Genomic DNA, 16475 nt, shown 5'->3' with positions numbered 1-16475 from the left:
TTTGAGTTAAGACTTACTGGCTGTGTTGGTTCGTGTATTAAAGACACCTTACGGTGGGTGCCGAAATGTGTTCATATCTCACTAAGGAATGAAGACAAACTTCCTCCTGGAATACTTTGACCAAAAAGCCAGCTCAAAATCGAATTCTTCATTTTTCCTCCCTGTGTCTTCTGTCTGTCTGTAGATTGTTTCTGGCCTGTCTGTTGTCAGTTGTATGTGCCTGATCTGCTCCTATTGCCTTTCCATTCCATCCTATATCCCTACTTGGCCCTAACACAGGGCTTTCCTCTCCACTTCTTGAACAGCACAGAAAGCGTGTTATAGGAAAGGAACAAGGGATTGATTCCTCAGAGAAAGCTTTAGCAGAGTTATACTAGGGGAGAAGCTACCTCACTGACATAACTTTCCTGGAATAATACTCAAAGCTTCACAGATGTTATCAGCCGCATCTACATGTTGCTTCCAACATTTATGGGATATTTGTCCTGTTTATAGATGCTTTTTACACTGTTGGGCTCTTTGAGCAAAAGCTTACCACAACACACACACACACACACACACACACACACACACACACACAGACACACACACACACACACACACAGACACACATTATTCTACATTAGGGGCATGGAAAGAATACATAACTTAAAATTAAAGCTGTGCCTTTAGATTTTATTATGAAGGCTGATTGCCTGAGAAATCTAAGAGGTAGTAAGTATGTATGGAAGTAATAAGGTAAAACTTAAACGGGTCGCATACACAGCACAACCTCAGGCGAAGTACACGCATAGTCTTAAATGACCTTGAGGCATATGATTAACTTGGCTGCAAGGCTCTGGTAGTGATGCAGGGCTCTGTAGTGATATAGATAATAAAGCTTTTGTGTCTGGCTTTATAGGGAAATGTCTCAGCAAAGCCTTTGCTATGTTGGGTTGGGTAATCAGTAGAGGCTGAAAAATTGTTTTGAGACTGTTTGAACCTTAAAGAAGTGTTGTCTCCCTGGAAAATCTGCACTTGGTGCTACGGGAGAGCTTGCAGCTGCACCAGCCTTAGTCGTCCTGGCAAACCTGGAGTTCTTCCTTTTGGTTATGGCTAGCCACAGTCAGAAGGGACCAAGATCTGTGTGGGTGGGTGGTCTGCTCTCCAGGCAGCAAGAGCAAGACAACTTTGGTAGTTGGAGCCTTTCCCAGCCCCAGTTACTTTTTTGAAATGATTGAATAAAAGAAACTGGAGTGAGCTAACGAGGGTCAGTATTTTCCAAGAAGGCTGGACCCCTCTGCTCCTTAGGGAAAGGAAGGCTTAACATCATCTCTACTGTGGCATCTATGACCAACATTAATCAATAAGACCCAGTGTTTTCAGGAAAAAAATGTATATTCACAATTTAATGATAAAATATGCAAATAAGCTGTTTGAGAAATGTATGCATTTATATAACCCAAACATCTATCATGATATCAAATAATGCTATCTCATGAGAAAGTTTCCTTTACCTTTTCCAGTCAACCTTGACTAGCCATGAAGAGCTGAGGTAAAGTCCCACTATTTGTTTCTACTACCATGCTTGCTAGTTTTTATGTCACCTTCAGGCAAGGAGACTCATCTGAGAAGAGGGGACCTTAGTTAGGAAAATATTTCCACACGATCAGGCTGTATGTAATTCTGTAGGACATGCTCTTAATCAGTGGCTGATAAGGGAAGGCCCAGCCTGTTGCAGGTGAGCTGGCCTGGGTTCCATGCCAAAGCAGGCTGAGCAAGCCAGAAGGTGCAAGCCAGTAAGCAGCACCAAGGCCTCTGCATCAGTTCCTGCCTCCAGGTTTCCACCCAGAATGAGTTCCTGCTGGGGTCCAAAGAACTGGGACAAATAGCTAAGTCTGGTGCCTATTAGCATATCAAAGCCCATGCTGGCCTCCTAACTCTCAGCATCATAAATGCCAGTTATTCTGGCATCTTGGGGTTCTCACCCCATGGGCTACCCTACACTTCCCCAGCTCGCAGGGTTCCCTTTCCTCAGATTCTCCTTCCTCTGCCATCTCCGCCATGGGTTCTCTTGGCTCCCTCTCTCTTTTGTCTTCCTCTCTTGGTCCCCCTCTCCCCACGCCCTCTCATGGTCTGGATCAGTCTCCTGGCCATGTTTGGTCTACTACTTTCTCTCCCTGCTCTGGACTCTTCCTCTGGTGCATATTTGATTGTAGATATGAGGGATTCTTTATGTTGTATTGAAGATATGAGAAAGACTTCACTCTCCCTCTTATCTACAATGAAAATCTTACCCTCACCATCCCTTGAGGGATCATGTCCTATTTGATACATTGTCAGTGGATTGTAATCCAGGGTATGTAAACTGAATAGACCCCTTACTCCCCAAGTTGTTTCTGGTCATGGTGCTTTAGTACAGCAATGATAGCCACATATTTATTTTCCTTCTTTTTTACTGTGGTAGGATTAGGCAAATGCTCTACCACTGAGATATGTATCTACCCCTCCACGACTTTCCCATAATACCATGTATTCAATAAGTATTCTCGACATCTGGTTTATTTTACTCTGCTTATATTTATATATTCATCTATGGTAAGTGTCATACACACACACACACACACACACACACACACACACACACACACAGGACTGTTTGAGTTCGTACTGGTTGGACCAGTACACCGCTATCAACAATCTCCTAGGTCAGTGGTTCTCAACTTGTGGGTTGCAATTCCTTTGAAGGTGTCGCCCGAAATTTTCTCAGGGATGGCCTAGGACAGTTGGAAAGCACAGGTATTTATGTTACCATTCACAGCAGTAGCAAAATTACAGTTACAGTTATGAAGTAGCAGCAAAAATAATTTTATGGGAGAGGGTCACTACAACACGAGGAACTATATGCATTAAGGGGTCACAAATGATTTTTTAGATCTCCAGGGGCTCATTCCATAATTCCCTGTCCTTGAGGAAATATGAAATTATGTATTTTATATAGATTATAACTCATATTTTATAGATTTAACTTATATATAGTTCATATTTTAACATATCTAATTTTCACCTAATGTACATCATTTTCATTTAAAATATATCATTAATATTTATTCAGTGTACATGATTTTTATTCATTGTATATAATGTATGCAGTTATAATGTATATAAATCACATTCAGTGTATATAATTTATATTTACCGTATATAATCTGTATTTATTTTGTATAACTTCTATTCAACGTATAATTTATTTTTAATGTGAATAATTTATATACACACATGCATGTGTGAATATGGATGTAGTAAATATGTATATAGTTACTAAGGACACAAATAAAACATAAACTTTATAGACTAGACATGTTTCAATGTACATAATCCCTGACTTGCTTGTATGATATATGTTAGTTTCCATAATGTAAATTTGAGGCCCTCTCCGTGGAAATCAGGACTCCTTACTGCTTGTCAGTGCCTGAGCTGTGAGCCTGGAGCTGGTGGCCTGCTGCCTCTGGAGGAGGAGGGAGCTGCAGGAAAAGGGAGGGGCGAGAGCGCTCCAGGAGGCCGCTCGCTCGCTCGGGCTGCGGGGTCCTGTGCTCTCTCCTGCGCCACTTCTCTCTCCCGGCTCAATCGCGGAGCCTTTTCTCTCCCCCGTCTCGCCGCTGCCGCCATCTCCACCCCTGCCTGCCCCAGGGGTCTGTGGACGCCCGGGCAGAGAGCAAGCACCGAGCTGGGCCTGCTGGAGACGGGAGACCAGCGGCCCGCCCGCCCGCCCGCTGCGAGCCTCCTGAGCCACTCCGGAACAGCTTACTTTCTGTTTCCATCTCTTTCGGACCGGGTTGGCCTCTCCAAAAGCCACTTCTCCTAACTCTTATCAAGGTTCAAAGGCTAAAGGTATCTACAGGCACTTTACCTGGTCCATGCACATGGTAATAACTTGAAGTCTTTCCCCAACCTTCTTCCAGGTTGCTAACTTTATTGTACCTTCCTCAGGAAACCAAGGACAACCGTTCACTACAAGATCTAAAACAATTATGTGATTGCTGTTGCTCCACTTTAACCAAGCATATGGCATAGCATGTTTACTTCAAGAAGCGTACGGCCGTTTCCATTTCCCACTTTTTCCCCTGGACTTTTACTTTTTACGATCTCCTCAGTTTTTTCCAATTATCTGTATTCTCCCATGTCTGTACCTCGGAGGAAATTCTCAACATACCTTTACCTTTTCGGAGTGCTCCGGATTTCCCCCACTTAATCCCCTATACTCTCAGAGCTGACCTCTGTTTGAGACACCACACTGCACTGGTCCTGACGTTGCAAAGTCCTCTGATGGGGAAGGGGGGAAAGATAGAAAGATAGGAAGAAGAAAGAGACGGGTACGGGAGAACACTGGTAAATACCAGTCAGTAGCAAATGTATTTCTCATAGCCTTTTTATACTACAGGGCCATGGGAGGCAAAGACACAAGATAACAGAAACAATTTTGCTAAAATGTACACAAGACATTTGGTTCCATCTCCAAACCTTTCTGTTCTTCCACCAAGGTCAATAGAATCTTCAGTCCCTAGCCTTGAGCCTGGGTTGTAGGCCCAGAGCTGCCTTGACTCTACCTGGCAGGAGATCTCTCTCTCTCTCTCTCTCTCTCTCTCTCTCTCTCAGGAGTTGCAAATGGGTCTCTGAGGAAATAGCTGTGGGTGTATATATGAAGGCTTTCCCAGAGAAGACCTCTTAGGGCTGACTGTGAGCAGCGCTAGCCCATGACATGGGAACCCTGACACAATGGAAAGTGAGGAAGGTATCTCAATGTCCATATTTCCTTTCTTTTTGCTTCCTGATTGCCCTGGAAGTGAGTAATGCTTCCCTTCCACACTCCCCATGCCATGACATCCTGTATAAAGGCGTAGGGCCAAAGGATCATGGAATGAATATTCTTCTTCTCTGAAGTTCTTTCTGCCAGCTCTTGGATCACAGTTACATTTAAGTGTGTGTGTGTGTACAATTCACTCTTTCTGTTAGGGAGTAGTAACAAATTGAACAAGCATGCCACAGCTCAACTCTTGGTGAGTATTGGTATGAATAAAGCAGCCAAGAATATCCCTGCATAAGCATACAGTGCCCAGGCTGGGATGCATGTGTGTGTGTTTTCCTGTGGATAAATATGGAGGTGTGAATTGATGGGCTGTGGTGGTAGACTTATATTTAATTTTTTTCCTTTTTTATTAGATATTTTCTTTATTTACATTTCAAATGTTATCCCCTTTCCTAGTTTCCCCTCTGAAAATCCCCTATCCTCTCCCCCTCCCCCCACTACCCAACTCCTGCTTCCTGACCCAGGTGTTTCTCTATACTGGGGCATAGAACCTTCACAGGACCAAGGGCCTCTCCTCCCATTGATGACCAACTAGGCCATCCTCTGCTACATAGAAAATATCTAATAAAAAGAGCCATGAGTCCCACCATGTGTTTTCTTTGATTGGTGGTTTAGTCCCAGGGAGCTCTGGGGTTACTGGTTCGTTCATATTGTTGTTCCTCTTATGGGGCTGCAAACCCCTTTAGCTCCTTGGGTCCTTTCTCGAGCTCCTTCATTGGGAACCCTATGCTCCGTCTAACGGATGGCTGTGAGCATCCACTTCTGTATTTGCCAGGCACTGGCAGAGCCTCTTAGAAGATAGCTATATCAGGCTCGTGTCAGCAAGCTCTTGTTGACATCTGCAATAGTGTCTGGGTTTGGTGGCTGTTTATGGGATGGATCCCCAGGTGGGGCAGTCTCTGGATGGTCATTCCTTCAGTCTCTGCTCCAAACTTTGTCTCTGTAACTCCTTCCATGGGTATTTTGTTACTCCTTCTGAGAAGGATCGAAGTACCCACACTTTGGTCTTCCTTCTTCTTGAGTTTCATGTGTTTTGGAAATTGTATCTTGGGTATTCTGAGCTTCTGGGCTAATATCCTCTTATCAGTGAATACATATCATTTGTGTTCTTTTGTGATTGGGTTACCTTACTTAGGATATCCTCCAGATCCATCCATTTGTCTAAGAATTTCATGAATTCATTGTTTTTAATAGCTGAGTAAATTTTCTGTATCCATTCCTCTGTTGAGGGACATCTGGGTTCTTTCCAGCTTCTGGCTATTATAAATAAGGCTGCTATGAACATAGTGGAGCATGTGTCCTTATTACAAGTTGGAGCATCTTCTGCGTATATGCCCAGGAGTGGTATTGCTGAATCTTTCAGTAGAGCTATGTCCAACTTTCTGAGCTTATATTTAATTTTACAAGAAATTCCTAGAGCAACTTCTTGGAAGTTTTTCTTGCTCTTAAATATGATTGTGGACACAGGTGCCCTGTTCCTCTAGCAGGGCCAGATATGGATCCTTAAGCTGTCCTTGGATCCTAAGATAATGAACAGCTGGGACACCCTCCTTGGCCGGTCTGTGTTGCGATAATAACATCCATCATTGTTACTGTTATTGAATTTGTTACTGTTATTGTTACTTTAGCTCCAATCAGAGAGACTTCCTACTTTTTACTTGACAGAATAAAATAAAATGATAAACGTCGCTCAAGTATCACATGCTCACAGGTGACGCTCCTTAACTCTCATAAGTTGAACACACATGTCATCTGGCTCCAGTCCGAGAATTAGGAAATGGGACCAGCTGTGAGCACGTCACAGTAATTACAGATGACAAAACAAAATTAAGATGTCCAAATGGGTTGGTGATGGATTTTCCTTAAGGAAGAAATGATGATCTTTCTCGATAAAACTGAAATTAGACATCCTGACACTCCCGTTCCGTTTTCTCTTCTGTGCTGTGTCTTCCCAGCCTCCTCTGGTCACTTTATTGATAGGGGTCCCCCTTCTCAGTTTGCTCTGTGGGATCAATTCTGTCACTTTTGATTTCTCTTAGCTCAGATTTCAGGTACAGGGCAGCCCTGACCATAGGGTAGACTGGGAAGGAGTAGGAAACCCGGATTTTTCTGGCATTTCTGGTGATCTTTCTTACGAAGTACATTTAAAGTGGTCAGCACATTTGCTGGTGTGAGGCAAGCTTCAATGTAGCTGCCTTTGTTAGTGTCCTTTCTGCTCCCCAGGTGGTCTGTGCTCTCCCCTTCTTCACAGGTAGATTGCACTCTTTTCTGGAAGCTTTGAGACTCCCAGGGTAGACGAAGTTTAGGCAAAGGAGGCCCTGGTGCCTAGGAGCCCAGTTAGCAGAAAATAAACCTCAGAAGGCAGCCCTTGCCGTTCCAGATGGCAGAGAGGAGGAGAAAGGGCCAAGGCTCCTGCTGGCCTTCCGGGTCTCCCCATGGAGGGATGATTACCTGTAATAGCTCAGTCTTTAGCAAACACTGTCACACCTGCCAGCTTTGTACTTAACTTTTTACTTCCTTCTGAGGCCACAGCGAACTCTGTAGCCTGAAGAAAGCTAGAGGCTTGCTATACCTTGATTTATGCCTTGGCACTCTATGTAGCAACCCATTTATAAGCCAAGAGGAGCAGTCTTCTTTGGGGATTCTAGGTACATGAGGCTTCTGTATAGCGACATGGGGGAGTGGGGGGGATGAGGTAAACTGCAAAGACCAGAGCCAGGACCAAGCATGGGACACATTTCTGAAATACCATCACTCCAGAGGCCCAGGAGGCCAGGGCATGGCTGTGAGTCGAGGCTATGAAAATACCATGATTACCTGTCCCAAGAAGAAAAGGCCCAGAAGGAAACAACAAAAAACAGAAGTTGATCCTATACTGGCTTTGCTTTCTGTCCCTGACTTTCATACTTGTAAAGCAACTCCCAAAGGCTCAGAAGATTGACCCTCTTCAACTCCCCTACCTGCCCTACTAGGAGCCCTGGTAACTGTAGGGCAATATTGCAAGAAGCTGGGGTTTGTTTTTTTTTTTGGGGGGGGGGCGGTTGCCTGGAGGGGTGTTATGGGAAATATAAATATAGCTTTATCTGTTTATCCAAATTACTAAGGTATGTTTACTACATGTGAATAATAATCTTCTCCATCAAGTTGCAATCTGTCCAGAAACGTCTTTCCTAGAATGTATGTCCTTTATTCAAAATGTTCTTTACTCCAGCCTCTGCAGCGACTGTCTACTTTTGTCTCTGTGGCACGCAATTGATATCCTTGGCAATGAACTGCTTGCTTTCCAAATCACAGAGGACAAGCAGGTTGGGCTGAGCGAATGATGATGTTTGTTCATGGTGGAAAAAGACAGCCTCTAGGGCCGTGGTTCTCACCCTTCCTAATGCCTCTACCCCTTACTACAGTTCCTCATGTTGCGGTGACCCCCCCCCCCCAACCATAACATTATTTTTGTTGCTACTTCATAACTGTAATTTTGCTACTGTAATGAATCACTATCAATATCAGATAGGCAGGATATCTGACCTGTGACCCCTGTGAAAGGGTCTTCCTACCAAAAGGGTCCTGAAGTGCAGGTTGAGAAACACTGTTCTAGGTGTTACCTTCCAAGAATGGTACAAGTGTTCATCCATCAGCAGGCTTAGCAGAGTGCACCGTGTCTGCTGAATGAGTCAGCGTGTAAGTGGTTAAGTTACAGAGCCTTGGCTTTCTGGGTTAGAGCTTCCAGCCTCCAAGAGTTAACCTGCAGCGGTGTTCTGAAGAGCCGGGCAGAGGATACACAAGCATCCCAGCAGGCACTCTGGTTTGCCCGTGAACGATAGATATGCGGGGGTTTGAATGAGCAGCTGCAGCAGCGGGTTTGGGTACGTGGCTTTGCTTTGATTGATGCTGTATTGTTTTCTCTCAAGAGAACAAAGCAATGCTTGTTCCTGTTTGCAAACAAGGTCCCTTGGAGAAAGGGCAGTTGTCTATTAGCCTGCATTCTATCGTGAAAATAAGAGCCCAGGGTGCAGGGGTGAGCGTTTGCAGATTTCTCCATCCTCATTTAAGCTGCATCTCGGATGCTGGGGATTGTCTTTAAACTGATCTGAATTCTAGTGCTGCAGCGTCAGGTCATTTGAATGTCACGATCGCAGTGGGATTCAAACGGTAGTTTTTTGCTATCTCTACTGGAAATCTATACTTAGAGGTAAATATTTGAAGTTGTTTGTTGAATTGGTAGATGCAGGAGGCAGAAACACATTTTCCTGCCCATTTTGGAAGATACGATTTAAAACCCCAGACTCGGAGAGCAAACTTCTATAATTCATCGGAAGCCCGAGGGAGGGAGGGAGGCATCATCTAAGACCGAATGCTTTCTCCTCTCCTACAACCTGACTACTTTAGCCCCAGCACACACAGTGTGACCGGAAACATCCTTCAGCATGTCATGACTTCTAATCAGTCTCTACGTGCTCAGCTGGGTATCGGTATTACTTCACGAACCTTTTATTTTGTTCGTGGAAACGCATCTGAAACTCAAAACAGACTAGAAATAATCTTCAAAGACTTGAACTGAATGGAATTTCAAGGAATACAAGGTTTTAGCTTAAAGTTTTTCAGGGTCCCGATGTGGTGTGAAGGTACAGTCTAGAAGCACTGTGCACACCGATGACGGTATAGATATTTGCAAACTTCCCGGAATGCATGGTGCAGGTAAAATGCAAGGCAATCGACGTTTAGGTCTACAACTTTTCTAAAAGTTTCCCCCAACTCGGACACCATATTGAATAAGAATACACACATACACACATATGTGCACACACATACGTGCACACACACACATACATGCACAGAGAGAGAGGGCGAAGACGAGGTGGGGGGGTGAGAGAGAGAGACTCTTGTTTTTGATTTTAGGAAACAATTTTTTACGTATTTATTATATAATGTCAGCTAACAGGCTGATCCTGTATAGTCTTTATGTGGACAAATGTTCTTTATATCCCTACATATTCTGGTATTTTTATCATGGAGAGATGTTGGAGTTTGCCAAAAGCTATATCTGCATCTATTAATTGTGTATTTTCTAGCCTTCAGCCTCTATATATTTTGTATTGCCTTGATTGGTCTGTGCATGTTGACCCAACCTGGAATTCCTGAGATGGAACCGAACTTAATCACAGGATATGATCTTAGTGTTATCATGAAGAGCTTGGGCAAATATGTTAGTTTTTAAAATATTTTATTTTTATTCTTTGTATGTCTCTTTGTGCAGGTCTGTACACATGAGTGCTGGTGTGCTTAGAGGCATCGGGTCCCTTTCAGCTGGAGTTGCAGTACTTGTGAGTGCCATGTAAGTACCTCTGCATGGGTCCTGAGAGCTGAGGTTCTCTGGAAGAGCAGTGCATACTCTTAATCACTGAGCCATCTCTTCAGGCCTGCGATTAGTTTATTCACCTCGCTCTGGAGGGCACGTGGTATGCAGTCTTCTGTTTGCATCTGTGTCCTTATCTGGTTTGGGTGTCAGGGCAATATTGACTTCCCAGAATGAGTCCGCTTTTAATGCTTTGACTGCTCTGTCTTGGGAGCAGCTTGCTGAGTGATGGTGATGACTTGAAGACTTGGTGGAATCTAGCATCGAGCCCGCTACAGAGCTTTTCTTTGTGGGCCGATACTCTCATCACTGTCTGACTCTTGTTGCCTATGGAACTCTTTAAGTTGTTGATATCTTCTTGATTTAATTTAGGTGGGTTATATGTGTATCAGGATTTACTCATTTCTCCTAGACTGTCCAGTTTTTAGGATTGCATTTTTTAAAAGTCTCTAATGAGACAATAGATTTCTTTGGACTTTGTTATAAGATCATCCTCAAATTTTGTTTTTCTGTTTATATAATTGACCCAACCTGGAATTCCTGAGATGGAGCAAACTTAATCACAGTATATGAACTTAATGTTTTCATGAAGAGTTTGGGCAAATATGTTAGTTTTATTTTATTTTTATTATTTGTATGCCTCTTATATAGTTTTATATAAGCCTTATATATGTGTGTGTATGTATAATATTTATCTTTTCAAGCATCCAATTTTGTGTTTAATTGATCCAACATTTTCTTCCATTTGTTTCTGCCCTTGCATTTTTATTTCTAGCCTCCTATTGCTTTCTGGGGGGGGGGGGGGTTTGAATTGTTCTTGTTCATCTAAAACCTTGAAGTTTATCATTGGTATTTATTTGAAATATCTTTGCAATATCTCTATTTTTTTCTAATGTAAGCATTTAAAGCTATAAACTTTACCTCTTAGAACTATCTTATTTCTATCTCAAAAGTGCTGATAAATTGTGCTTTATTTGATTATAGAAGCATTTAAAAATCCCATTTCTGGGTTGGCTGATGATCTGCTGGTCATTTGATAGTATATTTTTTCGTTTTCCTAGTATTCGTGTACTTCCTGTGGTTTCTCTTGCTATCTCTCTCTTCTTCTACGCCACTGTTAAGTTCTTAGAAATTGTCGTGATTATATTGTACTTGTTAAGACCTGATTGCCTAATGTGTTCTATCTTCGAGGACTATCTACAGGCTACTGAAAACGAAATGTGTTTTCCATAGCTGTTGGACGAAATACTTTGTTTCTATCTATTAAGTCAATTTGATCTGGGTATGCCTTAACCCAGAAGCTTCCTTTGCTGTTGTTTTGGTTGCTGTTGTTTTTTCCCCTTGGTTTGGATGACCTATTTAAATATGATGTTACCCACTGTTACGGTATCAGTCAAACATTTAATGCTCATTAGTATCTCTTTATGGCATTGGTGACCCCACCACTCAGTGCATATATAGTTACAGTTGTTATTTCTTCCCAATTATTTGTCTTTTCTTTATTAACAGTTAGTAGCTTTCATCATCTCTCCTGTCTAATTTCAATTTGAAACCTTCTCTATCAAATCTCAGGATTACTATACCAGCTTGTTTTCAGCTTCCACTAGGCTTGAAAGACTGGCTTTCAAACTTTGATTTTCAAAATGTGGGTGTCTTTACAGATGAGGTGTGATGGGGTTATTTGTTTGTTTTTTGTTTTTTTGTTTTGTTTTGTTTTTGTTTTTGGCAATAGGCAGTGGTCTTGATTTTTAAGCTGGTTGACTAGTTTGCATTTCTTTACTGGTGATAGGAAGCAATTACATGGAAGGCAATGTTTACTAAGTCCAGCAATTTTATTTTATTTTATATCTGCTTTCTGGTTGGTTATGTTGTTTTCATTTTTAAAAGGTTTATTTTTATTTTATGTATATGAGTGTTTTGCTTGTTTGTATGCATGCATGTGTACCACAATGCGTTCCTAGAGCCCTCAAAGGTCAGAAGATAGCATTGGTTCCACTAAAACTGGGGTTAGAATTGTTGTAGGCTACCATGTGGGTGCCGGGGATCAAACTAGGGTCCTCTGGTTTGAAGAGCAACATGTGTACTTAAATGTTGAGCCCACTTTCCAGCCCTGTGCTTTTCCTCTGCCCGTTAAGTGTCCTATCTTACCATGCTACCCATGGTTAATTCATTTCTAGCTTTCCTTAGTTGTTTATCCCCCTCATGAAGTTCCTATGCTGTCTTGATTCAGACTCTTCAAAGTCTCTGTATATAGTATTAAGTGTCTTCAGCAGTTTTGGGTTGGGGGGTCATGAACTGCCTTAATGTGGTGCACTTGTCTTTCTACCAACTTTGCTGGGTGTAACATTTTGATTGACAGTTATATTCTTTAGGGGCTCTATCACTACATGGATACCTGCCTTCTAGGTTGCTAATATGAGAGCCGGTCTTATTCTCTTTGCCTTTATAGGCAACCTAGTGCTTTCCCCTTTGTGTTTTTGATGTATTGATCACAATATGTTGTGAGGACAATCTTCTCTGGTCATGTCTACTTGGGATATAAAATGCTTCTTATCTTTAAATGTCCATACCTTTATCTGGTTTTGAGAAATTTCTGTTATAATTGTGTTGAACAAATTATCTGTCTTTAGCTTTTAATTGCAGCTCCTTTTACCCACTGGATACTGAGGTTTGTTCTTTTGTTTTTTGTTTGCTTTAAACTTATTTTATATATACACGAGTTCTATCTGCATGGACATCTGCATGCCAGAAGAGGGCATCAGATTCCATGTGGTTGCTGGGAATTGAACTCAAAACCTCTGGAAGAGCAGACAGTGCTCTTAACCTCTGAGCCATCTGTCCAGCCTGAGGTTTATTCTTTAGATCCCATGCCCCGGTCTTGGAGTGTGAGGTCACGGTCATGTCTGTCATTGTTTGCTGGAGCTGCCTTTACCTTCTATCTTTAATATTCTCTCTTCTTGGTTGAGTTTGTTGGTAAGACTTTTCTCTGCATTTGCAATTTGGCTCATTGAATCTTTCTTTTCTAACATTTCTATCTTTTTGGAAAAAAAAATCCCCATTTCCTTGTGCACTTTCTCTTTCTCTTGGAGTAGTTTGACCACAAGGAAGCACAAGCTTGGAGTCTCTCCTTAAATCCCTGTGTCTTCTGCCTGACACTTACAAAAGGCAGAACAAAACCCCGTGTTTATTGACTAGCACAGAAAACACACGGTGGGAGTAGATGAAGGATTCTTACAGAGTTTTACCAGTGAAGAATCTCTGTGCTGACACAACTCATCCAGAATAGCACTCAAGACTGCAAACACATATTACCCTATATCCACGTGTCGCTCCAACGTTTAAGGGATATTTGCTCATTTGTGATGGCTTTTAACCTATCAATCTCTTGCGGCATATTATTAACTTGGCTGCAGGGTCCCTCAGAAGTTCAGCCTCTTTGGAGTTTAGAGATATTTTCAGGAAAAAAAAATGCATTACCTTGTTCTTGCTGGTTTTTCTCGTCCATACCCTGAGTTCTCCTACTCCCACCTCAAGTCCCTGCTCCCTCAATCCATTTTATCGTCTTTTTTTTTTTTTCCTCTGTTGTTGCCAAATTTCCTGTCTGGGCCCTGTATTTAATTCATCTGATTATTTGGATCTTTGAGGTCAATGATCTGTTTTACCAATGAGATTCGTGATCTCTAGCTGGCTCCCTAGTCATTTTAGAATCTGTGAATTCAGAGGTTGAGGAGGTGGCATCTTCTGGAGAAGTCATGTCTTGCTTAGAAGTCACTTTGGGCTTGATTTGTGGATCGAAAAGATTTTTTTTTTTTAAGATTTATTTGTTTTTATTTTATGTATATGAGTGTTTTGCCTGTATGTATGTAAGCGCACCACGCATATGCCTGGTGCCAATGGAGTCAGAAGAGGGCCCTGATTAGTTATTTCTCTGCTGGTGAAATGAGCCAATTCATGTCAGATTATATTATATTAAATGCAGGTCTATTGGGGAGCTGCTCTGTCCTCAGGGACCTAGGTCATGGAAGTCACCATTGAGGTGAGGGGTGGGGGTTGGGGGGGGGAGAAAGAGAGAAAGGGTATGTGCTCAAAGAGAGAAGAGAAGGAGGAGAAGAAGAGGGTGGGGGTGGGAGGAGACCAGAATGTCTGGATTATATAGGGCAGAGCCTCTGAGGGAAGGCCAGGCAGCCCAGCTCCTGGGCTGGGAAGTTGAGGGTTGGGGACATGGGACTGAGGATGCTGGTCGAACTGGAGATCAGGTCTGCTTTGGTATATAAGATACACACCTCTGTTCTGTGGCCCCAGAGTCTGAAACCAAACAAGCATCAAGTCTCTGGAACTGGAGTGCTATTGAGGGTGGGTGTGAGCCACCACATGAGCACTGGGAACCAAACACAAATTCTCTGGAAAACCAACAAGTGCTCTAAACCAGTGAGTCTCCAGCCCAGACTGGTGGCTCTTTTCAGAGCACCTGCTTTTGAGTGGTGAGTGCTTAATCTCCAATTCTGCTCAAAGAGAGAAAAACGAAAGGTGTACAAGATCTAGAAATTCACTGAAAAATCAACCAATACCTACACATGTGTCACTGATGATCAAAAAATGAGAAATGAAAAAAGTAGCGAAGAATGTGCTATAAAATCACAAATTATTTTAAGTAAGCATGGAAACAGTAAATGATCGAGGTTAAAGAGGGAAATAGGGAAAATGGGAAAGAATTAATTTTTATTTAAAGCAGGAGTGGGTGGGTTGGTAATCAGGGCGGGGGAAGGAATGGGGGACTTGAGGGATAGCATTTGAATTGTAAATGAAGAAAATATCTAATAAAAATTGTTTAAATAAAAAAGCAGATTATAATCAGATCCAGTGTATTTTTAAAATATTTTTTAATCTTATTGCTAAATTAAAATACTGTAGAAGCCAAAAAAAAGAAAGAAAGAAAAGAGAGAGAGAGAGAGAGAGAGAGAGAGAGAGAGAGAGAGAGAGAAAGAAAGCAAAGCAAAGCAAAGCAGAAACAAGAAAGTTTAAATCCTTTCGATTTATGGTCTGGACAGGTTTATCTCACCCACTCCTCCCTGCACCCCCTGGCTTGGCTAGTGTTCTAGCTGGGGGTGTCTGTCAGGTGCTTTGGATCTGGAGGGAGTGACCCCAGCACTGAAGTCAGTACAAGCAGCATCCCCCCCTTCCTGCCTTCTCTAAACCTTTATGTGCTGATCTCAGTGCTGGAGAGATGCAGCTGTGGGTGTGTGCGTTCATGCTGTCTGGCAGTGATGAGAGATAGGATCTAGGGGTTGATTCATCCAGGGATCTAGGTCTGCTCCCAAACATAGGGGTGGAGGGTATCTTCCATGCACTTCACTGTCTGAGAACCTTGCTTGGTTTGTTGGGGAGTGGCCATCCTTTCTAGAGTTATCTCCTAAGGTCATCTCTCAACCTGGAGCTAGAGCAGGTTAAATTCTGTTTCCTTGGCCTGTGATTGTTCCTCGTTTCTATGTTCCAGGGCAGATGAGTTTTAAACATAGCTTCCATCACAAGATGATATACCTGACCAGTGTCTGCTGAGTGATATAGTGACAAAATGGGATTTCTCTCCACAGATGACCCCTGGCTCCAGAATCACTGTTTTCCAAAACCAGCAACTGGATTTAAGGCTCATAGGGACCTTGTTGGGCCCTAGTGAAGGGTTCCCTTCACTAGGGCTGCCTGGCTTACCTCTTGGATGAGGCATCTCTCCTCCTCTCCTCACCAGAGGGCTTCAAGGCTGGAGCTAAGTTTTCTGTAGAGATTATTTCCCCTGTGTTCTGTCCATCTTTATCCTGGCAGTTTCCAATGCTTCTGTCCTTACTTTTGTCAATTTTCAAAATTATCCCTTACTCTGGGATAAACTATCCTTTCCTATGGCAACTCCTCTTACCTAGCTCATCCAGAGGCAATTTCTAGGCTACTTTCTATCCCAGAAACTGCCACTGAACATTCTTTTGAGCTCCTGTCATTTGACAGTATGTCATAATAACAATTGGAGTGAAAAGATCCAGGTAAGAGTTCAAACCTGGTCTTTTAAACTTATTAAGCATTTGAACCTCCTCAAATTTTAGTTGCTTCATTTGCAAGCATGTGATCCTGTATACCAACCTCTGGGATGGTCCCGAGGATAGAAACTAGGATGCTACTTCAATGCCAAATTGTCTCATGGAGCCAGACTCATCGATAGTAAGCATCAGCATGTGCAAGCACACGATGCTTAGGAGAAAGATGTGGGCTAAGCAACATCTGTGTGCTTTA

At 42.5% G+C, this 16475-nt stretch overlaps 1 protein-coding gene across 1 annotated transcript in view, besides 1 other annotated feature; it reads left to right on the top strand.

Moving 5' to 3' along the window:
* Positions 3410-5077: an enhancer, noted in NCBI's record as "VISTA enhancer mm1654". NCBI's record gives its function as "enhancer in: heart[3/7]" and the evidence as "EXISTENCE:transgenic organism evidence [ECO:0001131][PMID:17130149]".
* The window catches only part of Asah2 (N-acylsphingosine amidohydrolase 2), a 118495-nt gene continuing 110607 nt past the window's right edge, over positions 8588-16475 (top strand). Inside the window, exons 1-2 of the mRNA NM_018830.1 lie at positions 8588-8709; positions 10101-10178. The gene's annotated coding sequence lies outside the window, so the exon portion shown is untranslated. The remainder of the gene's footprint in view (positions 8710-10100; positions 10179-16475) is intronic.

Source organism: Mus musculus, chromosome 19 (assembly GCF_000001635.26).
Source record: "Mus musculus strain C57BL/6J chromosome 19, GRCm38.p6 C57BL/6J".
NCBI classification, from domain to species: Eukaryota; Metazoa; Chordata; class Mammalia; order Rodentia; family Muridae; genus Mus; species Mus musculus.
The sequence above is the reverse complement of the archived record's forward strand: the minus strand, read 5'-3'. Positions and strand labels throughout refer to the sequence as shown.